This window comes from Panthera pardus, unplaced genomic scaffold (genome assembly GCF_024362965.1).
Source record: "Panthera pardus isolate Hobbes unplaced genomic scaffold, ASM2436296v1 HiC_scaffold_15, whole genome shotgun sequence".
NCBI lineage: Eukaryota > Metazoa > Chordata > Mammalia > Carnivora > Felidae > Panthera > Panthera pardus.
The window spans coordinates 45563924-45578108 of NW_026526710.1; the positions used below are offsets into that span (position 1 = coordinate 45563924).

General features: G+C 36.0%; 1 long non-coding RNA gene across 1 annotated transcript in view; it reads right to left on the reverse strand.

Moving 5' to 3' along the window:
* The window catches only part of LOC109276451 (uncharacterized), a 93894-nt gene that overhangs the window by 1501 nt on the left and 78208 nt on the right, over positions 1–14185 (reverse strand). Inside the window, exons 6-8 of the long non-coding RNA XR_002084671.2 lie at positions 12260–12300; positions 4854–5068; positions 1232–1315 (exon numbers count right to left, since the gene is read on the reverse strand). This is a non-coding gene — a long non-coding RNA (uncharacterized LOC109276451). The remainder of the gene's footprint in view (positions 1–1231; positions 1316–4853; positions 5069–12259; positions 12301–14185) is intronic.

Genomic DNA, 14185 nt, shown 5'->3' on the forward strand with positions numbered 1-14185 from the left:
GGACAAAGTCTACTGTTCTCAAAAGTGCTAACCTTAATGTTTTGTTGGCATCACACTTTTTGATTTGAAAATCATCCCAGGAAGTGACTCTCAATGTGGATGCACAGTTAGAATAATCTGAAGGACTTAAAAAAATATACTGACACTTAGGCCACAATCTAGAAACATTATATTTGAAATTCTGGTGGTGGAACCAGAGATTTTTATTTTGGAGAAGGTCCCTCAAGAAATTTTAATATACAGCAATATAATATGCACTAATCTAAAGCAACTGTCCTTTAAAGTCCACCAGGACCAAGCCCAGGAATTTAGCACACTTGGATTTTTGACCGATTATTCACAAGGGTCAAGGAATTGTAGCACATACAGAAGGTGCAAGGACAGAGTGTCTCAGGACACTGCTCCAGTGATTTAAAGTACTAAGAATCTGGTTGATCATTAAACTGCATAAAGGAAAGATACAATTAGCTAAGGTATTCTCTGATAAACTGGCCATCAAAATGCCAATATAATTTTATATGGGTCCAGGCATTGCACCAGTTTACTAGAAAGCTAGATATTACAATTTTACCATCATATAAGACATCCTTGGGAAAGTTTCAGTTCTGTTGGTATACAGTTCTACACGAAGGACAGTATAAGTTCTACCAGGACAGTATACTGTTCTGGATTTAACAGCAGGCCAGATTCTATGTCCATCTATATTTAGCCTATGGATCTAACACCACCATATGTTTGGAATCACTTCTGATCATAGGAGGATTTAAAATAAACAATCAGGAGAACGTATGAACTTTCGGCCAAAGGGACTTAAAATTTTTCAAAAATACTGCGACTGGATATTCTGGGTCAAGTTCCCCAGAAGTAGAGTTTTCCACATGATTCTTGTTCCAGTGACCTTTTAGGGGCTACTTTCAGAAGACAAGGAGTGAGGAAAACAGGGCATTGCAGAGAAAAAAGACAACAAGCAAGAATGTGGTCTTAGGTGGAGACTTGCTTTAGTTTTATCCTAGAAGGGACACTCTGGGGACCAAATTACAGGGCAGATAAAGGCTCACCTTGAGGCAAGGGGAATCAATTTGTTGATTCCCTTTCAGTCAATCAATGGCTCATTTGTGGGGGGAGAAAAGTCTCCTGAGATTGTGTTTGGCTGAGTGCAATTCTCTGGAGAGTCATCTGGTTTGTTGTCAGCCACATGCACAGTAGCTAGGGGACCAGTGAACCCACTTACCAAGGGGATCTGGGCAGACTACCAGCAGCATTCACTGGTGTGTGCACCGTAATTACTTCTTTTGATGTTTTCTGATGCAGTATACTATTTTAAACATAATTGAATCAGGGAATTAAGACTGGCAACATAACATTAGGTTGTCTGTATTTTTTCATTACCTGAGCTATTTATAATCGAAGCTTCCCTATCATTTTCGGGGAGAATTTTTAGATATAGCCAATGAATGCTGGTGGTAATCAGCTCACTAAAATAAGACCTCCTGGTTCCAAAATAAGAGGTAAATTTTATATGGCTGATTCCTCCTCTTTTTACTGAGAAACAAAAATCCAAAAATGAATATTTCATAGAGCTTTTGTATTCATTTATTCAACAAATATTTATAGAGTACCCTGTATATACTTTATAATGGGATATAATTTGGGGGTATAGAAGTATGGAAAATAGATACTTTCTGGAGACAGTTCTCTTGGAGCTTTTATTATAATTAAGAGAAAAAGGCAACAAACAAATCAAAAGACAATACTTTATTTACCCAAAGACATAAAAACATTAATTCAAAAAAAATATATACACCCCTAGTTTATTGAAACATTGTTTATAAAATCCAAGATATAAAAACAATATAAGTGTCCAGCAATAGACCAAAGGATACAAAAGATGTGGTATGGAATATTATGTAGTCATAAAAAAGGATGAGATGGTACCATTTGTGATAATATGAATCGACCTAGAAAGTATTATGCTAAGTGAAATAAATCAGACTGAGAAAGACAAATAACACATGATTTCACTCATGTGTGGAATCTAAAAAAAGCCAAGTGAATAAACAAAGAAACAAAAAAAGCATAATCAGACCTATAAATACAGAGAACAGACTGATGGTTGCCAGAGGAGAGAGAGGCGGAAGGATAGGCAAAATGGGTGCAGGGGAGTTAGAGACACAGGCTTCTAGTTATGGAATGAATAAGTCACAGGAATAAAAGGCATAGCGTTGGCAATATAATCGATAATACTCTAACAGTGTTGTATGGTGACAGATGGTAGCTACACTTTTAATGAGCATACCATAATGTATGGAGAAGTCAAATCACCATGTTTTACACCTGAAATTAATGTAATATTGTATATCAACTATATTCAAATAAGAATTTTTTTTAAAAAGATAATACTTTTTAGGTGGCAATAAGCTATAGGGAAAAATAAAATAGGTAAAAAAGGATGGATACTGGTGGAGATGGGACTGAATTAATGCTATTTTAGATGCTAAGGAAGGCTTTCTGTTAAGTTAACTACAGAGAGCTGAATGAAGGGAGTAAGCTCTGCAGATACAACATTGCCTGGCCTAGAAGTGTCCTGTTAAAAATACCTAACACAAGGGGCACCTGGGTGGCTCAGTTGGTTAAGCATCCGATCCCAGCTCAGGTCATCATCTCACAGCTCTTGAGTTCGAGCCCCGCATCGGGCTCTGTGCTGACAGCTCGGAGCCTGGAGCCTGCTTCGGATTCTGTGTCTCCCTCTCTCTCTGCCCCTCCCCCACTGGTGCTCTGTCTGTCTCTCTCTCTCTCTCTCTCAAAAATAAGTAAGCATTAAAAAAATTAAAAAAATACATAACACAAAATGCCTCAATAAATTCAATGGTGGTTTTCCATCAACAAAAGTTAAGGCATGGACAACTATTTTAGTAAACATGGTAAAATAGCAGTAGTTGTCTGTCACATCTGGTCACTAATAAGACGTGTCTGAGCTGTACCGAAGGCGTGGGGACATCAACATAGATATGGTGGTTATTTGAAAAACAAATATATTCACAATCTTTTGTAAGAAATCACCAACAGTATGCAGTAAAGTCTAGTGCATGCTTAATAAAATAAACCCCCTTTATTTAATTATAAATTTACAGGTTGAGTTTGATTAGAATTTAGTGTTTATAAAACAATTTTTTTTTGTTGTTAAAGGTTTGGGAGCATAAAAGAGGCTGTTGATTCTAAAAAGCCTCACTTAGAAGGACATTACAGGTTTGACCTTAGGAAAACAGAAAACAACATGACTACATTTTATGATTATCAAAGGGATGAAGGAGGAAGTCAAATGAAACTGTTCATAGTATCTCATAAAATGAATAACGCTTTGAATTAAACTGTGGGCAGTGAACTGAATATCAATTTAATTTATTAGTTATGTAGGAACTAAAATTTTAATGATTTACAGCACTTTTCCACTTACTGCCTTATAGACTCTTAAAGCTCCTAGAGCATCCTGATGCGGAAAAAAAGATTTTGGAACCTACTTAAACAAATTTTCAATATGGACAGCCTCAACTACTTAGAGAAGCTTTAAGAAACTCAGTCACCTCAAGAGAAGCTAGTTTTGATGCAGAAATCATCGTGCTATTCTTTCCTTAATCATGTCTGCTAATGTCTAAAAATGTGTCACAAGCCATAGTATAAGTTGCATATGGCAGTATTGATGGATTGTTAGAAACCTTGACTGTTTACCAAAGAGCATAGTTTTGTCTTATTTCGAGAATAATATTAGACTAGCCTAATCATTAATGGAAAGCCAAGCCAAGTTCCTACTGCACTTTCCTTTGTCAAAATTTGAGATCCTTTTATTCCTCACCACCAGATTTCTGAGTGAAATAATGTCCTTGGGAATAAATGGACATATTTAGTTTCTAATAATATCATTTTGTGAGTCAATTATTTAGAGTGTTATGAACAGATGGTTTAATCAGAGAACTGAAGCAAGTAGACTTGCCCTAGTCCTATATCATTGACAATACGTGGCTTCACAGATCTAATGAGACTCCTTGAATTTTGACTTCTGAACCAGAAATTGCATGCTGCTGAAATGGTTACATTTGAAAAAGCTCAGATTGTGTGTGCTGCTGATAGTATATGGGCCTCTCCTCAGGGTTTACTTCAGTAATATCTGTGTTAAAATAGGTTAAAGAGAAATTGTGACATCTGAATTCTTTCCAGAATCTAAAATATTCCCGTAGGCTTGAAGAAACCTCAAAAAGTACTCTTAAACCAGTGGTCCCAGAATAAATATGTTCATATGCAATGGTAAGCATGCCTGTTATAAATAAACATTTTTTAATTATTGCAAAAAGAACTTTAGGACCTCGGTAGGGAACTCCACTTCACGTTCACATCCTCAAGTCAAATACGTGTGTCTTGAAATGAAATTCTTCTCTAAGTCAGACATATTACCGATGGGGATTTTATTCTACTTTATATTAAAAGTGTGAGTCTGCCCAACAGGATTTTTTTTTGACAATTCTAGCGTGACTTTTTTGATATTAGAAATAAGTAGCTAAAAGGTCTTCTTGAAAACAATAACAATTGACTCCTGTGTTACTAATTCTAAGTAAGGTGTTCACAATCCTTAAATGAAAGTGTTGGTTAGAGAACATGAATTAGAATCCATGATACCTTTTTGATTGGTAAGTATGCTACTTTTTGCATATTTTTATACCAATTAATGAGATTCCTAAAAACAGATTAAAAGATAAAATAAAATGTGCAGACACCGTAAGCACATTTTTTTTGAGTCACTAAGACATGGTGAGTTTTCATTTTTCTTTCAAATGCTGAAAATCAGAAGAACTGTGACTCACCTTTAAAGGATAGATGAGTTTTAAAAATTTGTGAGCAGTTTATGGGGTGCCGGCGTGGCTCGTCAGTTAAGCATCTGACTTCGGCTCAGGTCATGATGTCACAGTCCGTGAGTTTGAGCCCAGTGACGGGTTCTGTGTTGACAGCTCAGAGCCTGGAGACTGCTTCGGATTCTGTGTCTCTCTCCCCTGCCCCTGCTTGTGCTCAGTCTCTCTTTCTTTCTCAAAAATAAAAAACATTAAACAAAATTAAATATTTATGAGGAGCTTATATAGAATGAAGGATATGACTCTATAGGCTTTTTCAAATTACACCAATTCAGTCTGAATCTATTCAGGCTTGAACATCTAACTACACAACCCTTTGTCAGGTGATACTACTTTTTTATGGGAAGAGAAATCCAAGTTCACTTAACCAGATATTCTGTAAGATATATTTATTAACACTGGGAATAGGGCCTCAGGGAAGTTAAGTTTCACATCTATATTGAAAGTCAGACGTGTGTGACTAAGATGAGACCAGGAAGCAGGAGGAGGAAAATAAGTGTTTTTGGAGAATAAAGACTCATGTGCCTAATATTCTGAGAGTGTTGTATTTCCAAGTATTTCTAAAAAAAAGGTTAATTTTCAGAAACTTTAAGTGAACACATTAAGCCCTTGGCTAATAAACTCTCAGATAGGAAAAGTATAAAGGAAAGAAATCAGAAACGTGACCGGGAAACATGGCAGGTGCAAGCTGATCACTTTGACTACATTTTCAAATAATATTCCTTTGTAAAACTTTACATGCTAGCATAAAATTGGAGAAAGGAGTATGTGTGTAAAACAGGAGAGGAAAAGGTTAAAGGTTAAATTATATATAATTTTCCCTAACTAACGACTTGGATTCCCCTCCCTAGGCTCTCTTGCCCTGGTTTTTAAAACCTCACTATGCCCCTGATTGAAATGATTTGGTTTGAAAAACAGGGTTGAAGACTAAAAACAGCAAGCTTTAAGTGCAAGCAGATCCTATAGTTTTAAACACACTTGTTCATTGTTGTTACTATTGTTTTAACTAAAGACTAACTAAAAACAACAACAACAAAACTAAAGATACAGGGGACAATCCAGGAAAATGTCAGTTGCTCAATATTAGCTCAAGGTTTGGCATTTCCTCCTTCATACTCAGTTATGGCTCTTTTCTCCTTCCCCAGATCCTACACTCTGATATTGACCTTCTAGCTCTTCATACTCTACAGTCAGTGAGTAAAGGGGAAAGGGAAGGTCCTGTGGGTTACCTTCCCCCCACCCCCACCCCAAAGACCAAAGATGACCTTCCAGACAAGTGCATACTTTATTTTGGCTAAAGATTTGGCTTCCAATTCTCAGGCGGTATGTCACAGTGGTGAGCTGAATGGGGCCATATATTATTCCCCAAGGACATTTGTGATCGATCCTCTTGCCTAAGGCCCAAAGTAAAAAAAGCAAAGTGTCACCATTTATTACTTTCGCTAGCATGGTTGGTGTTTTTCAACATGTGATACACGGATCAAAGTTATCTGAATCCCCTAGGATGCAGGCTAAAAGCGCACACACTCAACTCTGTATCCTTCACTTCCACCCCATACACATATAATGAGTCAGAGTCTGTGGAGGTGGTTTCTGAAAGTCTGCAGATTCAACAGTCCATCGAGGTGATTCAGCACACTGAAGGCTGCTGGTAGCTCTGCTCCAAGGGCCCCTCGTTGTGGTGTTTAAGGTCTTGCCCTCAGGCATGAAGTGACCCAAAGACTTATCAAAGGAAAATGGGAGTATTTGTCTAAATCCACCAGCAGTTAAACTCACCTTACTGAGTTGTCACCTAGTGTTTCTTTGTTGTCTGCATCCTCAGGGAAGAATGGAGAGAAAATGAGTATCAGGCACCGACCTACTCTAAAATTCAAGGGGATACACATGCCCTGTGTCTAGATACTTAAAGATGATAAATGAAGCCAATAAGCTGTTAAATAAAATGTTTCACCTCCTTCTTTGGTAAACATTCCTTTATAATGTCCTGAAAGGTCAGGTCTAGTTCAGAATTTTCAGATTCCTTGAAGTTGTACGTGGGGTACTTTGTGGCACAGGCAGAGCTGACGGCAGACACATAACCTCCAGCCCATAGCCCACCCTTTCCATCTCAGTCTGCCCAAAACTATACTTCGAGGGGTCTCGCACATATACCAGTGGATACCACATCCAGAAAATATAAGTGCCATTGTCTCTAACCACACGAAGAGCTACTCCATGGCCACGGCCAGTCTTCGGGCCTCACATTTGTCCTTGGAGGAAAAGGCCCTTGCGGCTTGTGGAAGTGAAATATGGGCTACTTTCCGTGGGCTTTCAGAGGTAGTGCAATGGGCTCTTGTAAGCATGTCCCCTTGGCCTCACACCTTCTCATCCTGTGAGAAAGGGGGTGGCTAGTGGAAGGCCAGACCAGGACTTGATAAAGCACAAGCTGCAAGGCAGGGACTCGGAGCTATCTTCTGTGCATGGTTGTTAAAATTTAAATAGTATCTGGTCTAAGTTTCTGACTGATTTATTCATTTATTCAAGTAATTTTTGAGCTGTACAAGTATTAGCTTAAACATTGGGATACATTAGTGAGTAAAACAGACTAAGCCTTTGCTCTTATGGAGCTTATTTTCTAATGGATTCTTGAGTCCCATGTACAAGATACCTAACATCTGCTGTCTGAAGACAGTCTGAACATATCCACTGATAGGCAGTTCAATTTCTTTCATTGTTGGCTACGGTTTTCACCTGACTTTTTTTTCAATTGGATATGTGGACACCTTCCCAAGATAGTAAAAATTCCAGCTGGGAAACCCTTTGTTGTATATGGAAGAAAACACAATTTCAAGCAGATAATACTTTTTCTAAAGCAGGGAAAAAAATTAAAAAAAATGATACTATATTTTGAACTGCTTCTTGATTATGATTCTGCTGTCCCAATTAATGTGATATGCTAAATTCGTTTTTAATAAAAAGACAAACCGGGAGTTTTTTAAGAATTTTTAAACTCGTGTAATATTTTAAAAGTTTGTAAACTTAAGTTGGTGGACTCCAGTGATTTGTGAATTGAAAATACTTTAATCGTTGTTTAAAATATACCAAGATATGAGTTATCTATGCAAACAGCAATCACAGTATCCAATTTCATATGAGAAACTGAAGTTATTTTAAATATGGTAAATAAATCTTCTGGATTAATTGATAACTCTTAAAAAATATCACCAGGCAAACCTGTTGATCCAAAAAAAGCTAAGTTAGTGAGACTTAGTGCAGTAAAGGTAAATAGTCCCCCGGGGGTGTCTTCGCAGTGTTTCAGAAATGAGAACTCTGGGGAGGATATGTATCATGGTTAAGGCCTTGGGTTATTTTAGTAATTTTAAGAAGTTTAGGACCTGGGTTGGGTGAGTTTCAGGTGAGTCTTGCAAGATGGAATACTGGTTGGGATTAATAGAGTTTGTGACATAGTAGTTTTGATTGGCAGGCATACAACAAAAGGGTTTTTAAGTGCATACTGATGAGTAAGTTCATTATCATATTGTCCAGGAACAAGTACTTTTCCAGAAGGTGGCTAGGCTATTTTTACCAAATCCCTGAGTTGTTTAGATTGTTTAACACAAAACCAAGAATGTGTGCTTTGTACCAAAACAAATTAGCATGAAAAGAGAAAAGTGTGGTGATTTCAGTTCTTAGTTGAACCTTAATTTTTTTCTTCTAATAAATCACTGTTGTAGAGAAGTTGAAAGTGATTTAGGTATATTTCATTTAGTAAGAAAGGAAGCAGCCTAATCCTCTTCTCATTTATATGCAAACATATGCCTACACAGTCAAATAATCCAATTAATCTTCCATTTCTACCAGCCATACTGATATTTCATACTTCTATACACTGTTTTTTTAACCAATATTTCTTTTTTTTTCTTGAATGTCTTGACCTCTAGATAAACCTATGAGTGAAGGAATAGCAAATTCAATAATAAAGAGCACAATCTTGAGAACTCGGATTTATGATTGATTTTGATTTTCTGCTTTTGACCAGGTCTAATCCTGCCATAAGAATGACTTCCTGTAAGTAAGGAAAATAAAGAATTCAAATTTCTTTGCCTCAGACTCTCAGCTTTAGGAAACTACCCAGAAGCTGCCCTTGAGCTAAAATTGATGTGTCAAGAACACCCTTGCACTTCCTTTATTTGACGCTAAAATAAATCTGCATTAGGTACACAAGAGCAGTTAGGAGAACTGGCTCAGCTCTAGCTGCTTTCGAATTCATGTGGACACAACTTCCTCTGAGATTCATATCCTTCTGTTACTCTTGGTGAGCAATTATCAGTATTAGGCTGGCTTGTAACAACTTTAAAAACAAGCATTTAGGAAATTGAATCTGGTATTAATCTATTAAGAATGATAAAACTTTCCGTGTTGCCTGGGTGGCTCAGTCAGTTAAACATGATTTTAACTCTGGTCATGATCTCACAGTTCATGAGTTCAAGTCCCACACCAGCTCCATGCTGTCAGCATGGGATTCTGGCTCTCCCTCTCTCTCTCTGCCCCTCCCCTGCTTGTGTTCCCTCTCTCTCTCAAAATAAATGAATAAGCTTTAAAAAAAGAAAAGAATGATGAAACTTTCAGCTTGATCTCATTTTGTCACTTTATTTTTATAAACTGCAAACTTTAGTTGTATTTTTTTTTTCTTTTTGGCATGTTTTCAGTAGTGTTGCTGCTTGTTTGGTTTTCCTTTTAAGTCCTTTAACCATAAATAGCTTTTTTTTTTAATTTTTTATTTTTTTTTAGTGTTTACACTTGCCTGTTCTAATTTTAATCTGTCCTAATGGTCATGTTAAGAGAATATTGGCATTCGTTTCTAAAATGGGACTATGAGTGTGTTGCAATGCAGTGAGAATTACAGTAGGAGTCAGGCAACCTGAGTTCTAGTCCTGGCAATCAAAACAGCTAATTGTATAAGTTTGGGAAAACTCTATGGGACTAAAGTTGTTTATTTGAACAAATGAAGGTGTTGGGCTATATGATTGATAAAATTTTCCATGTCTAAAAGGTTTAATTTAGCTTAATTATAAAATATACATAGTAAATTAAATTGCATGTGGAAAAGAATGTTAAGAAACTAAACAGGTGAAATCATGATGCTTTTAGTTTATTATTGATTCTAGGATAATGTAATGGATTTATATACAAAATATGAATGAGAAACCAAACATCAAATTAAAATGAAAATTTTTAAGTTAAATTGAAGACATCAATAGAGATGTGCATATTTGAGAAAACACTTGAAGAAAAAGCTTTAGTTTGTAAAAAATGAATTTAACTCAGCAAATTTAATATACAGAAAAAAAATGTAATGTTCCTAAATAAAACTCTGGCTTTTTTCTTGCCCTTCTGCTACTGGTGAACTGTACCTGAGCTCTGGAAAACAATGATGGTTAAGAGATCTCCCCAAGGTTTTGTTATCCAGAATCGCCCTTTTCGTGTTATTGGAAAAAGTTTACCTTAACTACTCATGTGAGTTAGATAAGACCTTCCGTCCATCCTTTCTCATGACCCCTCTAAGATTTGCAGATGACTCCTTTGTGTACCTGTGACAGGTCCCAAACAGACTTTTTCCCCTTTTGCCTGAACCTGCTGACTAAACCAGACATAGACCCTCCTCCTTCCCATTCCTTGTCTCATGAATGATTAGCTGAAATTAGAACTGTTTGTCCCCTGCGAAACTAGCTAGACACAAGGATAAACATTTCCATTTTAGCTAACTGACTGAGACTTCCTTGATTGAAAAGAAAACAAAACAAAAAACCAAGTGTAGATCACTCTACCTTGAACTTTACTCCTCCCTTTAAAAGTCTAGGGTAAAACTCCACAGTTTAGACACTGGTGTTTGGATGTCTCTATTTCAATAGCCTGAATGAAATCAATCTCCTTACTGATTTGTCTTTGACATTGCCTTCTATTTTCTTCCTTTTCCTCATCTCTTTCTCTTTCTCTTGTCGTTATTGGATATCCATAGATTTTCTCAGATTTTATTAAAGGTGAGGTTTGAAGCACAAAGAAGACACTTCTCTTGCCTTCCTGAACAGTTAAGAATCATGAGTAGCAGATGTGCATGTGTCTTCTAAAATGAGAAAAGAAAAGATTAATTATATACTGAGAAGATAATGCTTCTGAACTGAATAGCATTTTAAGGATCACATAGTACTCAGTTATGATCGAATAATTTAGTTTGGATCCATTATTAAGAAAGTTTGGATTTAAGATTCCCGATTATAGGTCCTTTAGAATAGCTGATGTTCAAAATTGTCAACTTAAATAAAAGTATTTATATGGGTTTGTGTGTGTGTTTACAACATATTTATTTCTGACTGTAATGTCCTGCGGATTAAAAAGACTCCAAATAGTGCAAAGTCAAATAAAAGGAAACACGTGTGTGTGTATGTGTGTGTGTGTGTGTGTGTGTGTCTGTAATGTATACAATCATATGTAAAGTATTCTAACCATTTTATCAAATTGAGGAAAAAATCCCATATATTTAAATTATTAATAGGTTTACAGTTTTAATGAAGTTCTTCTAGCTTAAGAATTATTCTATTTTATATTTCTTTAATCTATAAAAGTAACCCAGTAATAAAGAAATGCTTGTTCAGTTCCTAGAATTCTTGATTTCTATAAATTTAACTCTCCACATGCTACAACTCTATAGCATCTTTACTTCTACAAGATTTATGGATTAGCAGATCTCAAAAGATTTCATTTGAATTGGTAGCAGAAAGATATAAACATTTCTATACTCTTATTATAAAGACAGCCTGCTCTTTCTCTTTGTGAAGGCACATTACTCTAAGTGATGAGTTTCATGGCACTACACAGCATGCTTTCTTGGATCAACACCAGCTCTTCAATCCCAATGCATCTCAGAGTGTATTTTTGATGAATAAATTACCAAACTAATGAGACACACTAAGAGGTTAAGGATTGATCAAGTACTTAATCTTTTTAATGAAGGGCACAGCATGAAACACATTCCTCCAAATAGATACAATAAACAATCTTCTAAAACCTAATTAGAATAAAAATACAAAGAAAGGTGCAAAGTCTTAGGATTTGTCTACCAGATAATAACTTAGCATTTTCTGCAATAATGGAAAAGCTTTAAGTCATCAACCTTATTAATATTTGAATCAGGTGAGTGCCAGAAATGCACTGGGATACAATAACGTTTTGTTTTGTATTGTTTTGTTTTGTTTTGTTTTGTTTTGTTTTGTTTTGTTTTGTTTTCTGGGTCAGTCTGGAGATAGGAGTTGTGCTTGGCGAAATTAGTAATGATTTATTAGTAAAATAATAACAATAGAGGTGTACATATACTGAATACTTACAATTCTCCCAGCACTGTCATGTCTTACTTCAGTGAATTCTCCTAAAAATCATGAGAGTACAGATGAGAAAACTGAACTCTAGGTAACGTAAGTAACTTGCCCAAGATCAATACATGGTAGGTGAGAGAAGCTGATTCCAACCCCACACGGTCCAGAGTCATAAACCATTAAAACAAGAAAACCATTAAACTATGTAAAAAAATTTTTTTGTCCTGGGTGTTTTTCCTGCAGAAATAAGTAAAATTACTTTAAGAATATTCCTTTCCTTAGTAATAAACAATTTGGAATGACAGTGATTTCAGTTTAACCCATATGACATTGTCAATGAAACTTCAAAAACATGGGTCAGCTATACCAATTCTGTTTACTCTGGATGTTTGTCATTCTTCAAAGACAGAGATTGTTTCTTATTTGGTTTTGTTTTTTTTAATTTTTTAAAATTTATTTGCTTTTATTACATTCATTTTTTTTAATGTTTATTTATTTTTGGGAGAAAGAGAGACAGAGTACGAACAGGGGAGGGGCGGAGAGAGAGGGAGACACAGAATCTGAAGCAGGCTCCAGGCTCTGAGCTGTCAGCACAGAGCCTGATGAGGGCCTCAGACTCACGAACCATGAGATCATGGCCTGAGCCTAAATTGAACACTTAACTGACTGAACCACCCAGGTGCCCCAAATTTATTTTTTATTAAGGTATAATGAACATACATTATATTAGTTTCAGATGTAAAATATAATGATGTGCTATTTGTATATATTGCAAAATGATCACCATAGTAAGTTTAGTTACCATCTGTCAAACATACATAGTTACAGAATTTTTTTCCTTGTGATGAGAACAATTTTACTCTCTTAGCAACTTTCAAATATGCAATACAGTGCTATTAACTATAGTCACCATGCTGTATATTACATCCCATTGACTTATTTTAAAACTGAAAGTTTGTATCTTTTGACTTCCTTCATCCATTTCAACTACTCTCTACCTCCAGCCTCTGGCAACCATCAATCTGTTCTCTGTATCTATGAACGTGGTTAGATTCCAGATATAAGTGAGATCGTATAACATTTATCTTTTTTTTTTTTTTTTTTGTCTGACTTATTTCACTTAGCATTATGCCTTCAAGGTCCATCCATGTTATGGCAAATGGCAAAATTTCCTTCATTTTTATGGCTGAATAATACTCTATTATACACACACATATCATGTTTTCTTTATCCATTCATTTGTCAAAAAAAAAAAAAAAAACACAGGTTATTTCTATGTCTTGGCTATTGTAAATAATGCTGCAATGAGCATTAAGGTGCGTATACCTTTTCAAGTTAGTGTTTTTTGTTTTCTTTTTTATTTTTTTTTCCTTAAAAAATTTTTTTTGTTGTTAATTTTGAGAAAGAGAGAGACCGAGTGCAAGCGGGGGAGGGGTAGAGAAAGAGGGAGATCCAGAATTCGAAGCGGGCTCCAGGCTCTGAGCTGTCATCACATAGCCAGACGCAGGGCTCAAATTCGGGAACTGTGAGACCATGACCTGGGCCAAAGTCTCATGCTTAACCAACTGAGCCACCCAGGTGCCCCCAGTGTTTTTGTTTTCTTGAGATAAATACTCAGAAGTGGAATGGCTGGATCATATGGTATTTCTATTTTTACTTTCTTGAGGAACCTCCATACTGTTTTCCACAGTGGTTACACCAATTTATATTCCCATCAAGGGTTTTCTTTTTTCCATATCCTCACCATTATTTATTATCTCTTGTCTCTTTGATAGTGTCCATTCTGACTCATGTGAGGTGTTAGCTCCTTAGGAGTTTGATTTGCATTTCGTTGATGACTAATGATGTTGAATATCTTTTTTAAAAGTTTTTATTTATTTATTCACTTAAATAATCTCTACACACAACATGGGGCTTGAACACAAGACTCTGAGATCA